This window comes from Equus przewalskii, chromosome 17 (assembly GCF_037783145.1).
Source record: "Equus przewalskii isolate Varuska chromosome 17, EquPr2, whole genome shotgun sequence".
In the NCBI taxonomy this organism is placed as follows: Eukaryota; Metazoa; Chordata; class Mammalia; order Perissodactyla; family Equidae; genus Equus; species Equus przewalskii.
The window spans coordinates 74,020,279-74,033,275 of NC_091847.1; the positions used below are offsets into that span (position 1 = coordinate 74,020,279).

A 12,997-nucleotide genomic window follows, 5' to 3' on the forward strand; every position below is an offset into this window, starting at 1 on the left:
TTGTCCCAACCCCTCGTAATGAAAAGCACACCTGGAAAGTCCAGGCCACGGCGCCCCACCTGCACCCAGACTCCAGGCAGGCCAGCCTGCGCCGTCCACTTCGCGCCACCCCTAGCAGGGCGAGCGAGCCCGGGAAGCCGGGGACGAGGTGGCCCAAGCCAGAGCGGTTCTGGGAGCGCTTCGCAGCTCTGGGCCGCCGCCGGTCTCGAACCGCGCCAGAGTGCGCGAGGACACATGCTGCGGGCCCAAGGTCCCGGTACCCGCTGGGACCGAAGACGAAGCGGGTGGCCGACTATCCCGCAGTCCGAACCCGTCCGGAGTGGCGGGGAACCTAGAGGGCCTCCCGGGCCGGCGACTCGCCTGTTGTCTCGGTTTCGCGAAACCCCACGGACACCCTCTTAGTCTGTCAAAGCTTGACCCCCGGGCTAAGGCCCAGGCGGCTGTGACAGCGGCGTCTGGGGCTGGGCCCTTCCCCACCCCGCGCTGCCTTGCCTCCCGGCCCCGCGGCCAAGCCCGGCCCAGCCCCACATCACCTCGCGCCGCCCGGAGCGAAGAGAGGACTAGAGAGCCCCACGTCGGGCTTAGAGGACTCCAGGGGGTAGGTAGGGGCTTACTGTAAATAAACCCACTGGTCACACGCGCGCACACGTCCACACACAGTTCGGGACTGCCAGCTATCGAAAGGGACAACGACCTAGAAAGGTGTCAATTCACCTGGTGCCCACCCCATTACGAAGCTCGCAGCCCCAACGAAACAGGAGCGAGCCCTGGACGCCCGAGCGCTCCCACGCGCGGCGCCCGGCGGCCCAGGCCCGGTGGCGCGGCGGCCGGTGGCTGTGCTGCGCTCGCCGCGCGGGGCCTCTCCACCCACGCCCGCATCGTGGGATGCGACCTGTTCCCTTCCAGATGCTCACACCCCTGGGCCACGCGGAGCTGTCTCCCGGCGTGCCGGGCCCGGCGCCCTGCCAGGCGGCTCACCTCGGCGGCCGCGCCTGCGGTTGCCCCCGGTGCCAAGCGGCCGGCCAGGGGCGGCGGGACAGAGCGCGGACGCTCCGCTCGCCTCCAGGAGCCTCCAGCCGTGCCCTCGGCGTCGCTCGGCCAGCCCTGGGCTGATTTAAATAACTAATAAGCTCAGAGAAATTTTACGAGGGGAACTTTTCCTTTTAGTATCAATAAAGCCTAGTAATTGGGCTTGTTGGTTACCTAAGCTCGAGTTCCCAGTCTCTCTCGTTCCCTCTTCTCTCTCTCTCATTCAGAGGCAACGTTTAAAAAAACCGGCAAATGTGTGTGCGTTTGTGTGGGGAGTGTGAGTGTGAGTGTATGAGAGAAGTTGTTTCAAAAGTCCTTCGCCTGGAGAACAGTCATCATTGTCGCTCTGCGGTGAAGAATTTTGAAAGGTGAACTGTCGTTATTTCAGAGGATACAAATGTTGACAATTCAAGTCTCACAATACAAGTATAATTCAAGACGAGGGGGAGTTCTAAAGATTTTTCCCTTTGGATGTGACAAAGGCAGTTGCAATTCTTCCCTAATAATTTGCATTTGAATTAACTTTCACTACATTTTGACTTCAACTCCTGGATTGTAGTGCTATCGGTTGTTTTCAGTAAAGACTTCTATATTATAATGCATTCTAAATTTTTGTTTTGCTTTTCTAATTTTTTGAAAGCATGTTCTTAGCAATAAAGAATTTTTTCCATGTGGGAACCATGCCTCAATTTAAAAATATAAGACCTTCCATGAATAATAACTGCCAATAGTCAGTTCGGTAGTGTCCACAGTGCCATTAGCGCCTATACAAAATCTCAGAAATCTAAAGGCAACCTACGCATGTTTCTCTCCAATCATAGCAATATATATTTTTTCATTTCTGCTGTATGGAAGTAAAAAAATCTTTTAAAGGACTTTTTAAATGCTAAAATTTGCTTGATCTTAAATTCCCTACCAGATACAACATAACTAGTGCCTGCCAATGTCAGCCTAACGAAATGAAGAGTATTTCTGAACCGGATTATTGTTGGGGTCAAAAGCTAGTCAACGAAAAACGATAAGAATTCAAGTGTGCAAACCAAGAGTGGGAGGGGGAAAGCTGTCTTCTGAAGTTCCCAGGAACACACCCAAACCTGTGCGCTCCTATCTTCAGTGTTTACGTACTATGAAGAACTTTTCCTTTCCACTTTTAGTTAGAAAATTGATGAGCTTTCCTTAGTCAGTCTTGTTTTACGCTGACATCTAAAGTCAGCCGAGGGTTGCCTTCTGCCAGTTAACTTCCGGAGGCCCAGGGTTAGTCGGAGGTAGACCCAGCCCTTTGCACATTCCGGCGGAAAAGGGCGTCTTGCTGACCCTTCTCAGCGCATCCCCATCGTCTAGTCTACACCCGCGGGCTTGAGGGCACCCTCTCCCTTCTGGAGATCCGCCCCGAGGTCGCAGCTTGGCTGCAGAGCGAGCGAACCTTGAGTTGTGGGTGTATACTCCCCGTTTCCCGCTTTCCCAGAGGGTTTCAGACAACGTTCCTTCCCATCTGCTCCCGGAAGGGTTCCTGTTCCCACCCATCCTCCCCAGTCTTGCGGTCACCAGGCTCCCAGCGCCCCGCCGCAGTGGCCACGCGCTCAGGGCACTCACAGCTGCAGCCCCTTGTCCCCTAAGCTGCCCATGTTAAGGGAGGACGCGTCCTCGCAGGCGCTGTCCTCCCAGCGCCAGGACGTCGAGAACAGGGGCAGGGAAAGACGGCAGGATTGAGAAGCAAAGTGCAGGGCTGTGGAGAGTAACCCAGAGCCTCAGTGATGGGCACCTCACCTCCCCCAAACAACTCAGGGCCTCCCCTTCCTTCCTTGCCCTTCAGCTGCAGGTCTCACCCTGGGCTGCAGGTCCCAGACGGAGCTGCTCTGTGAACCCAGGTTGTCCTCTGGCTTTTAAGCACCCTCCTCTCCATTAGCTCCCTGCTATCCCATGTTTTGGTTTCACTTAAGCTATTTTCTGAGGTCATGGAAACCCCAATTTTACTCTTTTTCTCTTTGCCTCATCCACAATCCTTTTTTTAAAAAAAGAATCCCCTAAGCCTGGCTTCTGCCAGACCCTACACGATCTCCCAGAGCTCTATGTGCAAGAGGAAAAGTGATTTGTCTGTTTATAGCAGGTTTAATTAAGATAGTTATGTGCCGTGAACTCTTTGGGCCCCAATCAATGCATTTTGATTTGGAAAGTCAAATAGAATCACATCTTGCACTTGTGGGGCCCCGGTTGGCCGCCCAGGCTGGGGACAGACGCTGTTACCGGTCTATAGGGGCCTCTGGACCTGGGCGAGTCCCCTGCAGAACTCGCTGCCCTGCTCGTCCCTCGAGACCTGCAGTCGGGTCTTCAGCAAGACCCAGGCCTTCCTGGTACGGGCGTGAGGATGCACGCCCAGAGCGCTCCCAGGGGCCCCGAGCTAGGAGCCAGGCGCCCGGCTTCTGCGCGTCCGGCTTTCCCGCTGCCTAAGCGCCCCCAGCCCCAGGCCTTCGTCCCGGCCCGTCGCCGGCGCAGCTGTTGGAGTGGCGGAGAGTGCGGCAGGGGTGAGGCTCTCCTTTCCCCAGCCGTGCTTCCAGTAGTGTCCCCTCCCCCAACGCAGACTTAGGTGCTGGGCTGCAGCCGAAGCGTTTTTCTAATTTGTCATCATTGGAAACCTCAGACAATTGGAGTGTAAAACTTTAAGGGCTTCCAGGGATACGCTGACTTCAGGCACTCAAGGGGGGAGGGGGGACTGAGGGTCAGGGACAGGCACACGCGACAGACGTCCCAAAGTGCTCTCCGGACTGTCTTCCCTCGGCAGCTCGGTAGCACCCGCGCACGCACTTGTCCCCTCCCCACCCTCCGGGCTTCGGAAGTGTTCCTGCCACTTCTTCGGCCCTCAGGAGGGGAAGGGGGCTGTAGTGTCAAGGTCTCTCAGCCTCCTGCCCACCCCCGACCTTGTCTTAGGACCCAGGACTCAAGGGCCAGGGCCATGTGGGCAGCGGTACTCGCTACCACGCGGCATGCGGTGGGTGCTCCTCTCGGTCCCCACCTCCGGCCCCCCGGGCCAGCGCCCCGTCCCCACCCTCCTCCCCAGGAAGCTGCAGACCTGCCTCTAACTTCATCACACCGTCTATAATCGACCCCCTCGGTTTTCAGTAGATTTGTAAGCCAAGAAGGGGTAACTCTTATCTTTTTCTTTTTTTAGGATTTGGGGCTCTTGAAACATTCTGAGTATGTTTGCGGGGGGTCCCAGAGGAGTTGTCCTGAAAGCTGCTCGGAGCAGCCACCTTTGCTGTCGCCCAGGCCTTGCCGGGTCGGCTCTGGCCGGCTGTCTGTGCTGCGGCTCCCGAGGCACCCCACCCCCGTCGGCCTCCTGCAACCAGGGTAGGAGGATTGGGTTGGAGGGTCGAGTGCCGGGGGAGAGGGTCTTTTTTGTTTTTTAAAAATTTTGTTTTTATTTCTATGGAGGACTACTCCTGGCGCTAGAAGGGTGCAGCAGTTGGCCCCAAAGTGGCCTGTGACTTGCCCATCCCCCCTGTGCCAGGCAGCAGAGGGTGTTAGCTCTGGGAACACTAGCTGACAGGGCATTTGCTTTGGGCCTGGGGTCCAGCCGAGGCCCAGGAAGCCGCCTCTGTGCGCACTTGCCCCGGGTGTTGCAGCGTGCGTGTGGGGGGTGTGTGAGGGGGAGATGGGCCGTCGCCATGTCCCCCTCGCGCCTCCTTCCCTTCTCGTGAGGGCGGGTGTGGACGCAGTGAAGCAGTCCGTGAACCAGCCCCACGCGGAGGGGTCGAAGGAACAGCCTCATCTGTTAAATGGGCTCTGGGCAGCCCGGCCGACGGCCCCCTCCCCTCCTCTGAGCAGGCGCGAGGTGGTCTGGGAGCCCGGCCAGCAGCCCCCGCCCCTCAGGCGGAGCTCGGGCCCTGGCAATCTCTGCACTTTGTCATCACGCCCGAGTATTTGACATTCGCAATTATCTGCAAATACCCTGATCGGTTTGTATATGAAACACTTTTTTTCCTGCCTTAAGGTTGGAATCTGGTAAGTTTCAGACAAGTGGTTGCGGGGGGAGGTGACCCGGGGGACCGCGGGGGACCGGCCCGGTGAACCTGACTCGGCGAGGTGGGCGACCAGAAGAGCCGGGTCTGCGTGCCGCCCCCTGCCCCCAGCCCGGCGCGGAGGAAAGACTGGCGGAGGTGCGGCAGGCTCAGGCCGCGACCCTCGGGTCCTCCTGTGAAAGGAGCGCCCCCTAATCCCTGCGAGCGGACGCCGAAGGGGGAGCGGGGATCCCACCAGAGGGAAGGCCCAGAGGTTAATCATCTTGATAACCGGAAAGGGCGCTGCCCGGCCTGGCTGCCATCACAAAGCGTGTCAGTCACCAGCTCTCAATCCCGCCACAGAATTACCTGCTCAAAGAGCCATCCCGGGGAGCGCTCTGCTCCGCGCTCTTCCCGCCCGCCGCCTGCGGGAAGGACACCGTGTCCTAGTCCGAAAGAAGCGGATGTCGCTTTGACCCTCCTCCGCCCCCAGACGGTTCCTAAATCCAGGAGGGCAATGCCAGCCCTGGATCGCTCAGAACTGCTACATCGCAGCTTCGGGCCACCTGCCTATTACTCAGCCCGTCTACAAAAAGAAAAATAGAAAAAGCGGGGCGGGAGAGGAAAAAGGAGCGAGATTACTTGTCTGATTTATCTCTGCCTTAGGAACCTGGTCCTGGCCGCTGGCGGAGCCGAGGGCCTCGAGCCTGGGCACTGGGAGGCCAGACCCTGCCCGCCAGAGGTGCACACAGCCTGGGTGCCCCCGGCTCGGTGTCTCACTGGCCAAGAAGCCGAGCTCCTTTGCAGCGGGTGTCAGCAACTTTAGAAACAGCAAACTCTTCAGCGAAGCCCCCTCCCCACGCACTGAGCTCGCGGCTCTGCTACAGACGCGGGTTTAGGCGCCTTTCACATACACTACTCACGTTTTCCGAGAAAATGGGGAGAGGAGCACATTGAAGAAAGGTGGGGGGGGGGGGTACTGCAACACTTTCAAGAAAAACTAGGGGTGGGGTGGGAAGGGAGTTTAGAAAGGCTGTCTGTAACAGCCCAGCTGCCAAATCCCTGGCTGTTCTGAAAAGGAAGAAGGAGAGAAGCAGGCGGGAAAGGACTCCCTTCCTCCTCCCAGCCATCTCCCTCTCAGCGCCCCCAGCCCAGGACACCCGGGCTGGGAACCCGAGAGTGTGCTCCTAGGAAGACATCAGCCCTTCCGCCTCCAGCTCAGCCCAGGTGGGCAAGAAAGCGCGGGAGACTCGAGAAAGCTGTTAAGGTCTCCCGCGGCGCCCTTGACCCCTGAGAGCCCCACACAGGAAAGGCAGCTGAGGGACTTCTCTACTCACAGGTCGCAGCCCCTGCCCGAGACTTCCTGGGAAGCAACCCGCAACGCCCACAGCGTTGGCCTCCTTTCCCCGACTCCTTGGAGATTGGTCTGCGGCTTGAGTCCGGCTGCAGACACCCACTCCGGCCCTTAGATTAGACCTGCCTCGGGCGTGGACGCCAAGGTGCGGTACCGAGGCCCCAAGCTGCGCCGAGGCTGGCGAGTTTCTGCCTGGGTCGGGAGAGGGGGTCCCAACAGCGGAGCCCGCTGCAGTCTGGTGACACCTACTGCGCCTCGCACTGCCTCCACGACGGCCCTTGGCCTGCGGAGAAGGAGGCAAGGGCAAGATGCTCCGTGGCGGGTCAAACCTTCGCCCCTTTATCTCCTACCATGCTTTTCATGTCCATATCTTTGTTAGTTAGGTGTATGACTGCTATATTCCAGCGGCTTATCCTGCATAAAATACCCCACGGCTTGGGCGAGACTTTGCAAATTTGGCATCCCAGGTGAGCGGTCTTGAGTATTCTGTGCCCTATCCACCCACCTCGCCCGTGGGTACTCAGGGCAGCGCCCACTTGGCAGAATTGATGGCCGTTCAGGCCTAGCAGAGTGCGCATCGCCAAACCTGCGCGTCCAAAATGCATCCTCGCCTCGCCGGAACGCTGAGCCGCGCAACTCTAAAGGAGCCCGCATTCCGGAGCACGTGCAAGCATCCTCCCGCTTTGAAATGAATTCGCTCTGAGTCTTTCATCCCCAAAGGAAAAGCCTTTGGGGCGCTACTCAGACCCAAGACCTGGGAGAGAGAAGTCCCGAAGGCGGGGACCAGGGGCTTGGGCACTCTTCTGCTCACCTGGACTTGAGACACTCGAAGGCCCGATTAACCATCGGTTGTATCAGGGCCGATGGGTTCAAAGTGGCTGCGCCTCGCGGAGGCGCTCACTCCCCGGGTCCGGGTCTCCGAGGGCATCTGGAATCTGGGTGGGTTGTGCTGACTACCTGCAGCGCGCGCGGATCCCAGGCCAGGAAAAAGGGCGCCGGGTAACGGGGACGGTCGGTTACCTCTCCAGGGATCTGCCCTGACTTTGTTCGTAATTTAAGAAGCCTCTGAACTCGGGGAGCGCGTGTTGGGGCACCTCCCTGCACACACACGCCCCCTCCTTCCCGGGCCTCGTATCTTTCCCTCCACTCTCCCGTTCCCCCCACCCCCAACCCCGCGGCCCCGCCCGTTAGAGGCGCGCAGCGGGCACTCGGTTTACAGAGCCGCCGGTTCAGATGTTTATTCGCAGCTAATTGCTGGTGCAGGAAAATGCTCGCTACCCCGGCCGAGCGCTTCCGCCCTGCGCTGGCCGATCCCGCCGGCGGCAGCTCGCTGATCCCACCCGCGAAGCCACGGAGGAACCGGCGGCAGGGAGGCGGCTGTGCCACCCTGGGCCGGGCTACCGGCGCTGCCCCGGACTCCCGGTAGGGGGAGCCGCCGCGGGCACCAGGCCAGCCCGGCTCCAGGCCTCAGGTCGGCCCTGCTGCCAGCAGCCACCCGGAACGCAGAACGTGGGCGGCCTCCTCACCTGCCCTCCAGGTGCGTGCGGCCAGCAGAGAAGGGAACACAGGGCCGAGCCGGCTCCTCGTTCCCGGCTGTTGCATCGCAAAGAAGCTACGCGAGACCTAAGTGCATTCTTCAGGTCCAAATATAGTTAGGAAAATTGGTAGGTAAGGAGATCATCTCCTTTGCCCATGCCCCTTAACACCAGTGATTAAGAACTCCTCTTAATTCCACAAATTTTGAGGCTTATTTTAAAAATTTTAGATGATCTAATCCCTTCTCACTGTGTTTCCGAGTCGTTTATTTCCAGGAGTTTCAGATGGTCCCAGCACAAAATAGGAGCTCAGAGGAGACCAGCTGGCTTTGCTGCCGGATCACCGACCACTCCTCTCCCTTTCTGACTCTATGTGCTCAATAAAGGTTCCGAAGCTTTCATTTTAAGAGATGGCCAATGTTGAGAGAGCAACCCTAACCCAGGGTCAAGAGGAAAGCAGCTAGGCGGACTGTGACCCCACAGGGCCCCCCCCCCCCCCCCCCAACAAAGGGCCCGGCGCAGCAGCACACCTGTGCTGAAGGGCTGGAGACTTCCGGCTCGCTACTCCCACAGATGAAACATGCAAGCCCTCCTTCTACAGAAACTCGTCCTTCCAGAGCAAGCCCCAACTCATGAGAGCTCTCTTAAGGCCGAGTCCTTAAAGTCTCTCCACAGAGAATTACAAAAGCAAAGAATTTCACACTTGGAAGGAAACTTAAAGACCATCTAGTCCAACTGATGTAGTTTACTGGCGAGGAACTTAAGCTGAGTGGAGGCAAAGAATCACACTTCAGGTGAGACAGCCCCTGGATACCAGCTGAGACTGGAACTCTCCTCTCTGGATCCTCAGTCCAGTCCAGTTTCGACTATGGGGCACTAGAAATGCATTTTACTGTTGTCATTATCCTTGTAGTTATTATCGTGTTTCCACATGTTTTAGGGTTCTTAGTAAGGCATGCTCTTTTAATAATAACAAAATTTGCAACGTCTGTGTGAAAAGAGTACTACATTTGGCTCAAAAGGAGGCTGAATTTTAGAAATGAAGTTACATATAGTATTGAAGCTTTTGGAGGAAAGACTAAACAAAAATTTGTATTGTTTTATATCAACTTAAGAACATCAGATACGTGCAAATACATGAATGAATGAACGAAACAGAAGAAAAACCACAGGATTGTTGACATTATCAAGGTATTCTTCCAAATTGTGTAATTTTTCTACAAAAATCAGAGCTTATTCAGGGCATTTAAGTGTTCGTTTATAGATTTTTAAGCGTTAAATTCTGCTGTCATTTTTTTTTTTTTTGAGGAAGATTAGCCCTGAGCTAACATCTGCTGCCAATCCTCCTCTTTTTGCTGAGGAAGACTGGCCCTGAGCTAACATCCATGCCCATCTTCCTCTACTTTATATGTGGGATGCCTGCCACAGCATGGCATGCCAAGCGGTGCCATGTCCGAACCCGGGATCCGAACTGGCCAACCTGGGCCGCCCAAGCAGAACGTACGAACTTAACTGCTACACCACCGGGCCAGCCCCTCTGGTGTCATTTTTAAAAACTAAGAGGAAAGAATATTTACATTTCTAAAATCAGATTTAAAAAGGTCTAATTTCTAAGAAGTTGATTTAGCCACAGTAGGGGAAACTTTTTGAATGAAATATTACAGGATAAGCCTAAAAAACACTCCCCACTGGCTTTGTAATAAACCCTGAGATGTAAATGATAGTTTATCATTCTCTCCATAATTACCCTCTTTTTACTTTTTGATAAGATCAACACAAAAATTATTATTTACAAGGACACTCCACTATTCCTTTCTGTTCACAAAGGCAAAGAGATACATTATCAAATGAAATGAAAATGTCTCAGTCTCTTTCCGTAACTAATGTCTGATCTTTAGCAAATGGCGCTGTGATGTCATTGAAATGGGTATTGGACAAAGTACCAATTGATTTATTGATTTCCCTTCTTCAAAGTCTTTTGGGAATTGGGGAGAAGAAGGAAAAGCATAGGCCGGCTAAGATGTGCAATACTTACTCACACACATGCAAAAAAAATTATATTTGATAAAATTGACAATTCAGAGGCATTGCTTACAGAAATTCCTAATAGAATGACGTTGAGGCCGCTCAGCTGATCAACCTGCCTCTCCCTCGGCCTGTCGGTTTATTTGCCCTTCTACTTTCAACCTTTTAGAAGTCAAAAAGCACCAGGTTTTCAGTTAGCCTATATACAACGAGAGCAGGAGGAACAGAGGGGGTTCTCCGAGAAGGAAACAGAAGAGGCACCTCTGCTTTCAAACCCAACCCCGTAAGTCCCGCTTAAGGCCCTGTAAGCTTGCAGTGTCCCCAAAGACTGGAACTTGCTGTGGATCTCACAAGGGATCTCCATGGTCTGTGGGCTGGAGTGACTTCCTACCTGGGGGGTCTGAGAGCTTCCTATGGCCTAAACCTGTGGTGGTTCGCAGCCGACTCAGGGCAATAAAGAAAATAAGGCAGCTCTGATTGTCTTTGGTTTTGTAGGAGAGGATTTCAAAGCCAGGCTCCTTTCAGCCTCAATCACTGAACCGGTTTTTGAGGAGAAAGACTTTTAATCCAAGTCCTGTTAAAAATGCTAAGTAAACCACCTGGAGAAACTCTGCATTGTAACATCTGCCTAGGAATTACCACACACAACAGCATCTACAGCAAAGCTGAAACTATACGAACAAAAACAAACCTCAGACTTCCTCTCCCTCCACACTCCGTATGGGTGAGCTGCACTGCGTAATAGGACAGATTTACTATAAGGCATTCTAAACACACTGCAGATTAGCTACTTTGGTTTTCCTGTTCCCTCCCCCTACACCAAGAAGAACTGAAGATCTTTGCCTTCCAGAGCTTTCTATTCATTTAGCTCAATCCTCTGGGTTTAGCACTATGATCTAGGAAATCCCTGCTCACTAAGGTAAGTTGACTTTCCTCCACCTTGTGGCCTTGTGTCTGTGGGAGTGGGTGGAAGGATACGGTGAAGGGAGCTTCTCCCTCCCAACCCCCAGAAGAGGGGTGTGCTTCCAGAACATGGGGTTCATTTAACGCTAGGCAGCAGCCCCCACACCCCGAGCCTAGATTCTAGGCATTCTCTAAGAGAAACTGGATGGGGAGGTCCATGAAAAAGGATCTGGAACATTGCCTGCATGTCTCTCCTTACCCCAAGGAAGGCTGGTGGTGCAGCAGATGCTGGGTAGGGAGGTATGATGGAGAGGAAAGGAGAATGGTGACCACTTTTAAGCAGGTTATGCAGGTGTGTTCTTGGAGCTGGTGCACAAAACAACTCTCTTTTTAAAAGATTAGAGTTATTTAAGCAATAGTACCCATCTTCCTGCAATGGAAACTTTAATGACTGTCAAAAATTCCTAAATAAGAGGCTTTTTCTTACAGAAATAAATATTTCTGTAAATATTGGGGGAATGAAGCATTATGCTTCAGGATTTTAAACCTACAGGATAAGTCAATTCTGTCTTTGCCACTTACTAGCAGTGTAAACCTGGGGAGAGTAATTGACCTCTCTGAGCCTCATTGTCCTTATGTGTCAAATGGGTATAATACCAACAGCTGTCTCATAAAATTGTGAGGATTAAATGAAATACTCCATGTCAGTTGCTTACAACAGTTCCTAGTAAGCACTTTTACTCCTTTTTTACTGCTTTCATAGTAAAAACTTTGAAAGTGTTCACTATATTATTCTGATGTCGGAATTGCTGATTCAATCATCTCTCTCTTTTTCTCTTAATTTCTACCGCAAATCACTGAAGGTAGACAAGTTGGAGGTCAGATCACAATGTTTTCTTAGATCATTTTTTTTCGATAAAATAGCGTGAAGAACTTTATATTACTTCATCCCCAATGACGTTTTTCTGAATTTTATTAGCATCTCTCTAGAACCTTTTCCTTAGCTATTTTGTACTCTTTCTTCCTCTTTACCAGAGCCCCCTCAGCTGGGTGAGCTGGGCAGAGATGGCCAGGACTATCTGCCCAGAGGCCATTTCAAAGCCTTCCATACAGGGCTGTGCTCGGGCGGGAGAATTTTCCTCATACGATCCCAGAGATGTGATAATACATCAGCTCAGGGTACAAAAAAAGAGACTCAGAGGCTGTGCCCTCTGCTCTTTGACTCTTGCTGTGGGGACACAGGGGGTCATACCAAATAGTGAGAAGCCCCTAGGCCTACTTTGAGAAACATCTCTCTGTCTTCTGCATTAAACTGCACAGAGACTAATATTGGTTTTTTGGTGTTAACAAAGAAATAAAATATTGCCATTTTCCTCTCTATTAAAATGATTTTATGAAAGAAAATGGTTATACCCTCCTGGGTTGAGCAGTAGTCTCCATTTAGTTTTAAATTCCTATGCTGTTCTCATTGTGGTCAGATTCTTCCCCGCGCTGTGTTCTTCTGGCTCCACTGAGAGCACCCGCCGCCCCAGAAGGGGGCAGTGAAAAAGCAGAGCGTTCAGAAGCCACAATGCCAAGCCATTCTCTTCACTTACCTGGAAGACCAGTCGCAAAACCAGGGGACTCTGCTTGAAGCCTCAAAGGAGCTGTGTCTCCAGGCTTTAGCAAAAGCAGAGCAGATTGTAGGAGTTACTGCCAAAGACCCACTTCTCCCTCCTGCGGCTTTGTGTCTCTCCCGAATGATTTCTTGAAGTCCACGCACTAAGTCAGGTCAGGCAGGCTGGCAGGTTCCTCAGATGCCTGGCCTACCGTTGTCTTTGACTTGAGATGTGGGTATTAAAATGCAGAGTTGTGAGGCCCAGGAAGAGAATGTCAGAAGGGAAACACCCAAGACGCTGTTCTATCTGGTTGTCTCTTTGATTCAATGTTTTGTCCTTTGTGAGCTCTGCCTAGATATTTACATCAGTTGGAAACATTCAAACAATAAAATTTCAATGACCTTGCAGACCGTGTCCACTCCCACAAACCAAACACAAATTGATTGCTTTTTACCAATCAATTTTCTACTGCAGCTTAAGGGAAGACGCCACCAACATCCAGGGAACTCCGGTCCTGAGATGAAAACCCTCGGGCTCTTTGGGTTATTATAAACTAAA

General features: G+C 53.3%; 1 protein-coding gene across 11 annotated transcripts in view; it reads right to left on the reverse strand.

Annotated features, from left to right (window-relative positions):
• SATB2 (SATB homeobox 2) overlaps positions 1-12,577 on the reverse strand; it is a 198,011-nt gene extending 185,434 nt beyond the window's left edge. For 2 of the 11 annotated variants that reach the window (XM_070580522.1, XM_070580513.1), the window contains exon 1: positions 12,437-12,577. The gene's annotated coding sequence lies outside the window, so the exon portion shown is untranslated. Of the gene's footprint in view, positions 1-714; positions 905-978; positions 1,315-5,393; positions 5,914-7,189; positions 7,423-12,436 lie in introns of those variants that run through there. The other 9 variants (XM_070580527.1, XM_070580519.1, XM_070580524.1 and 6 more) reach the window with 8 other exon arrangements.
• Positions 12,578-12,997: the final 420 nt, after the last annotated feature.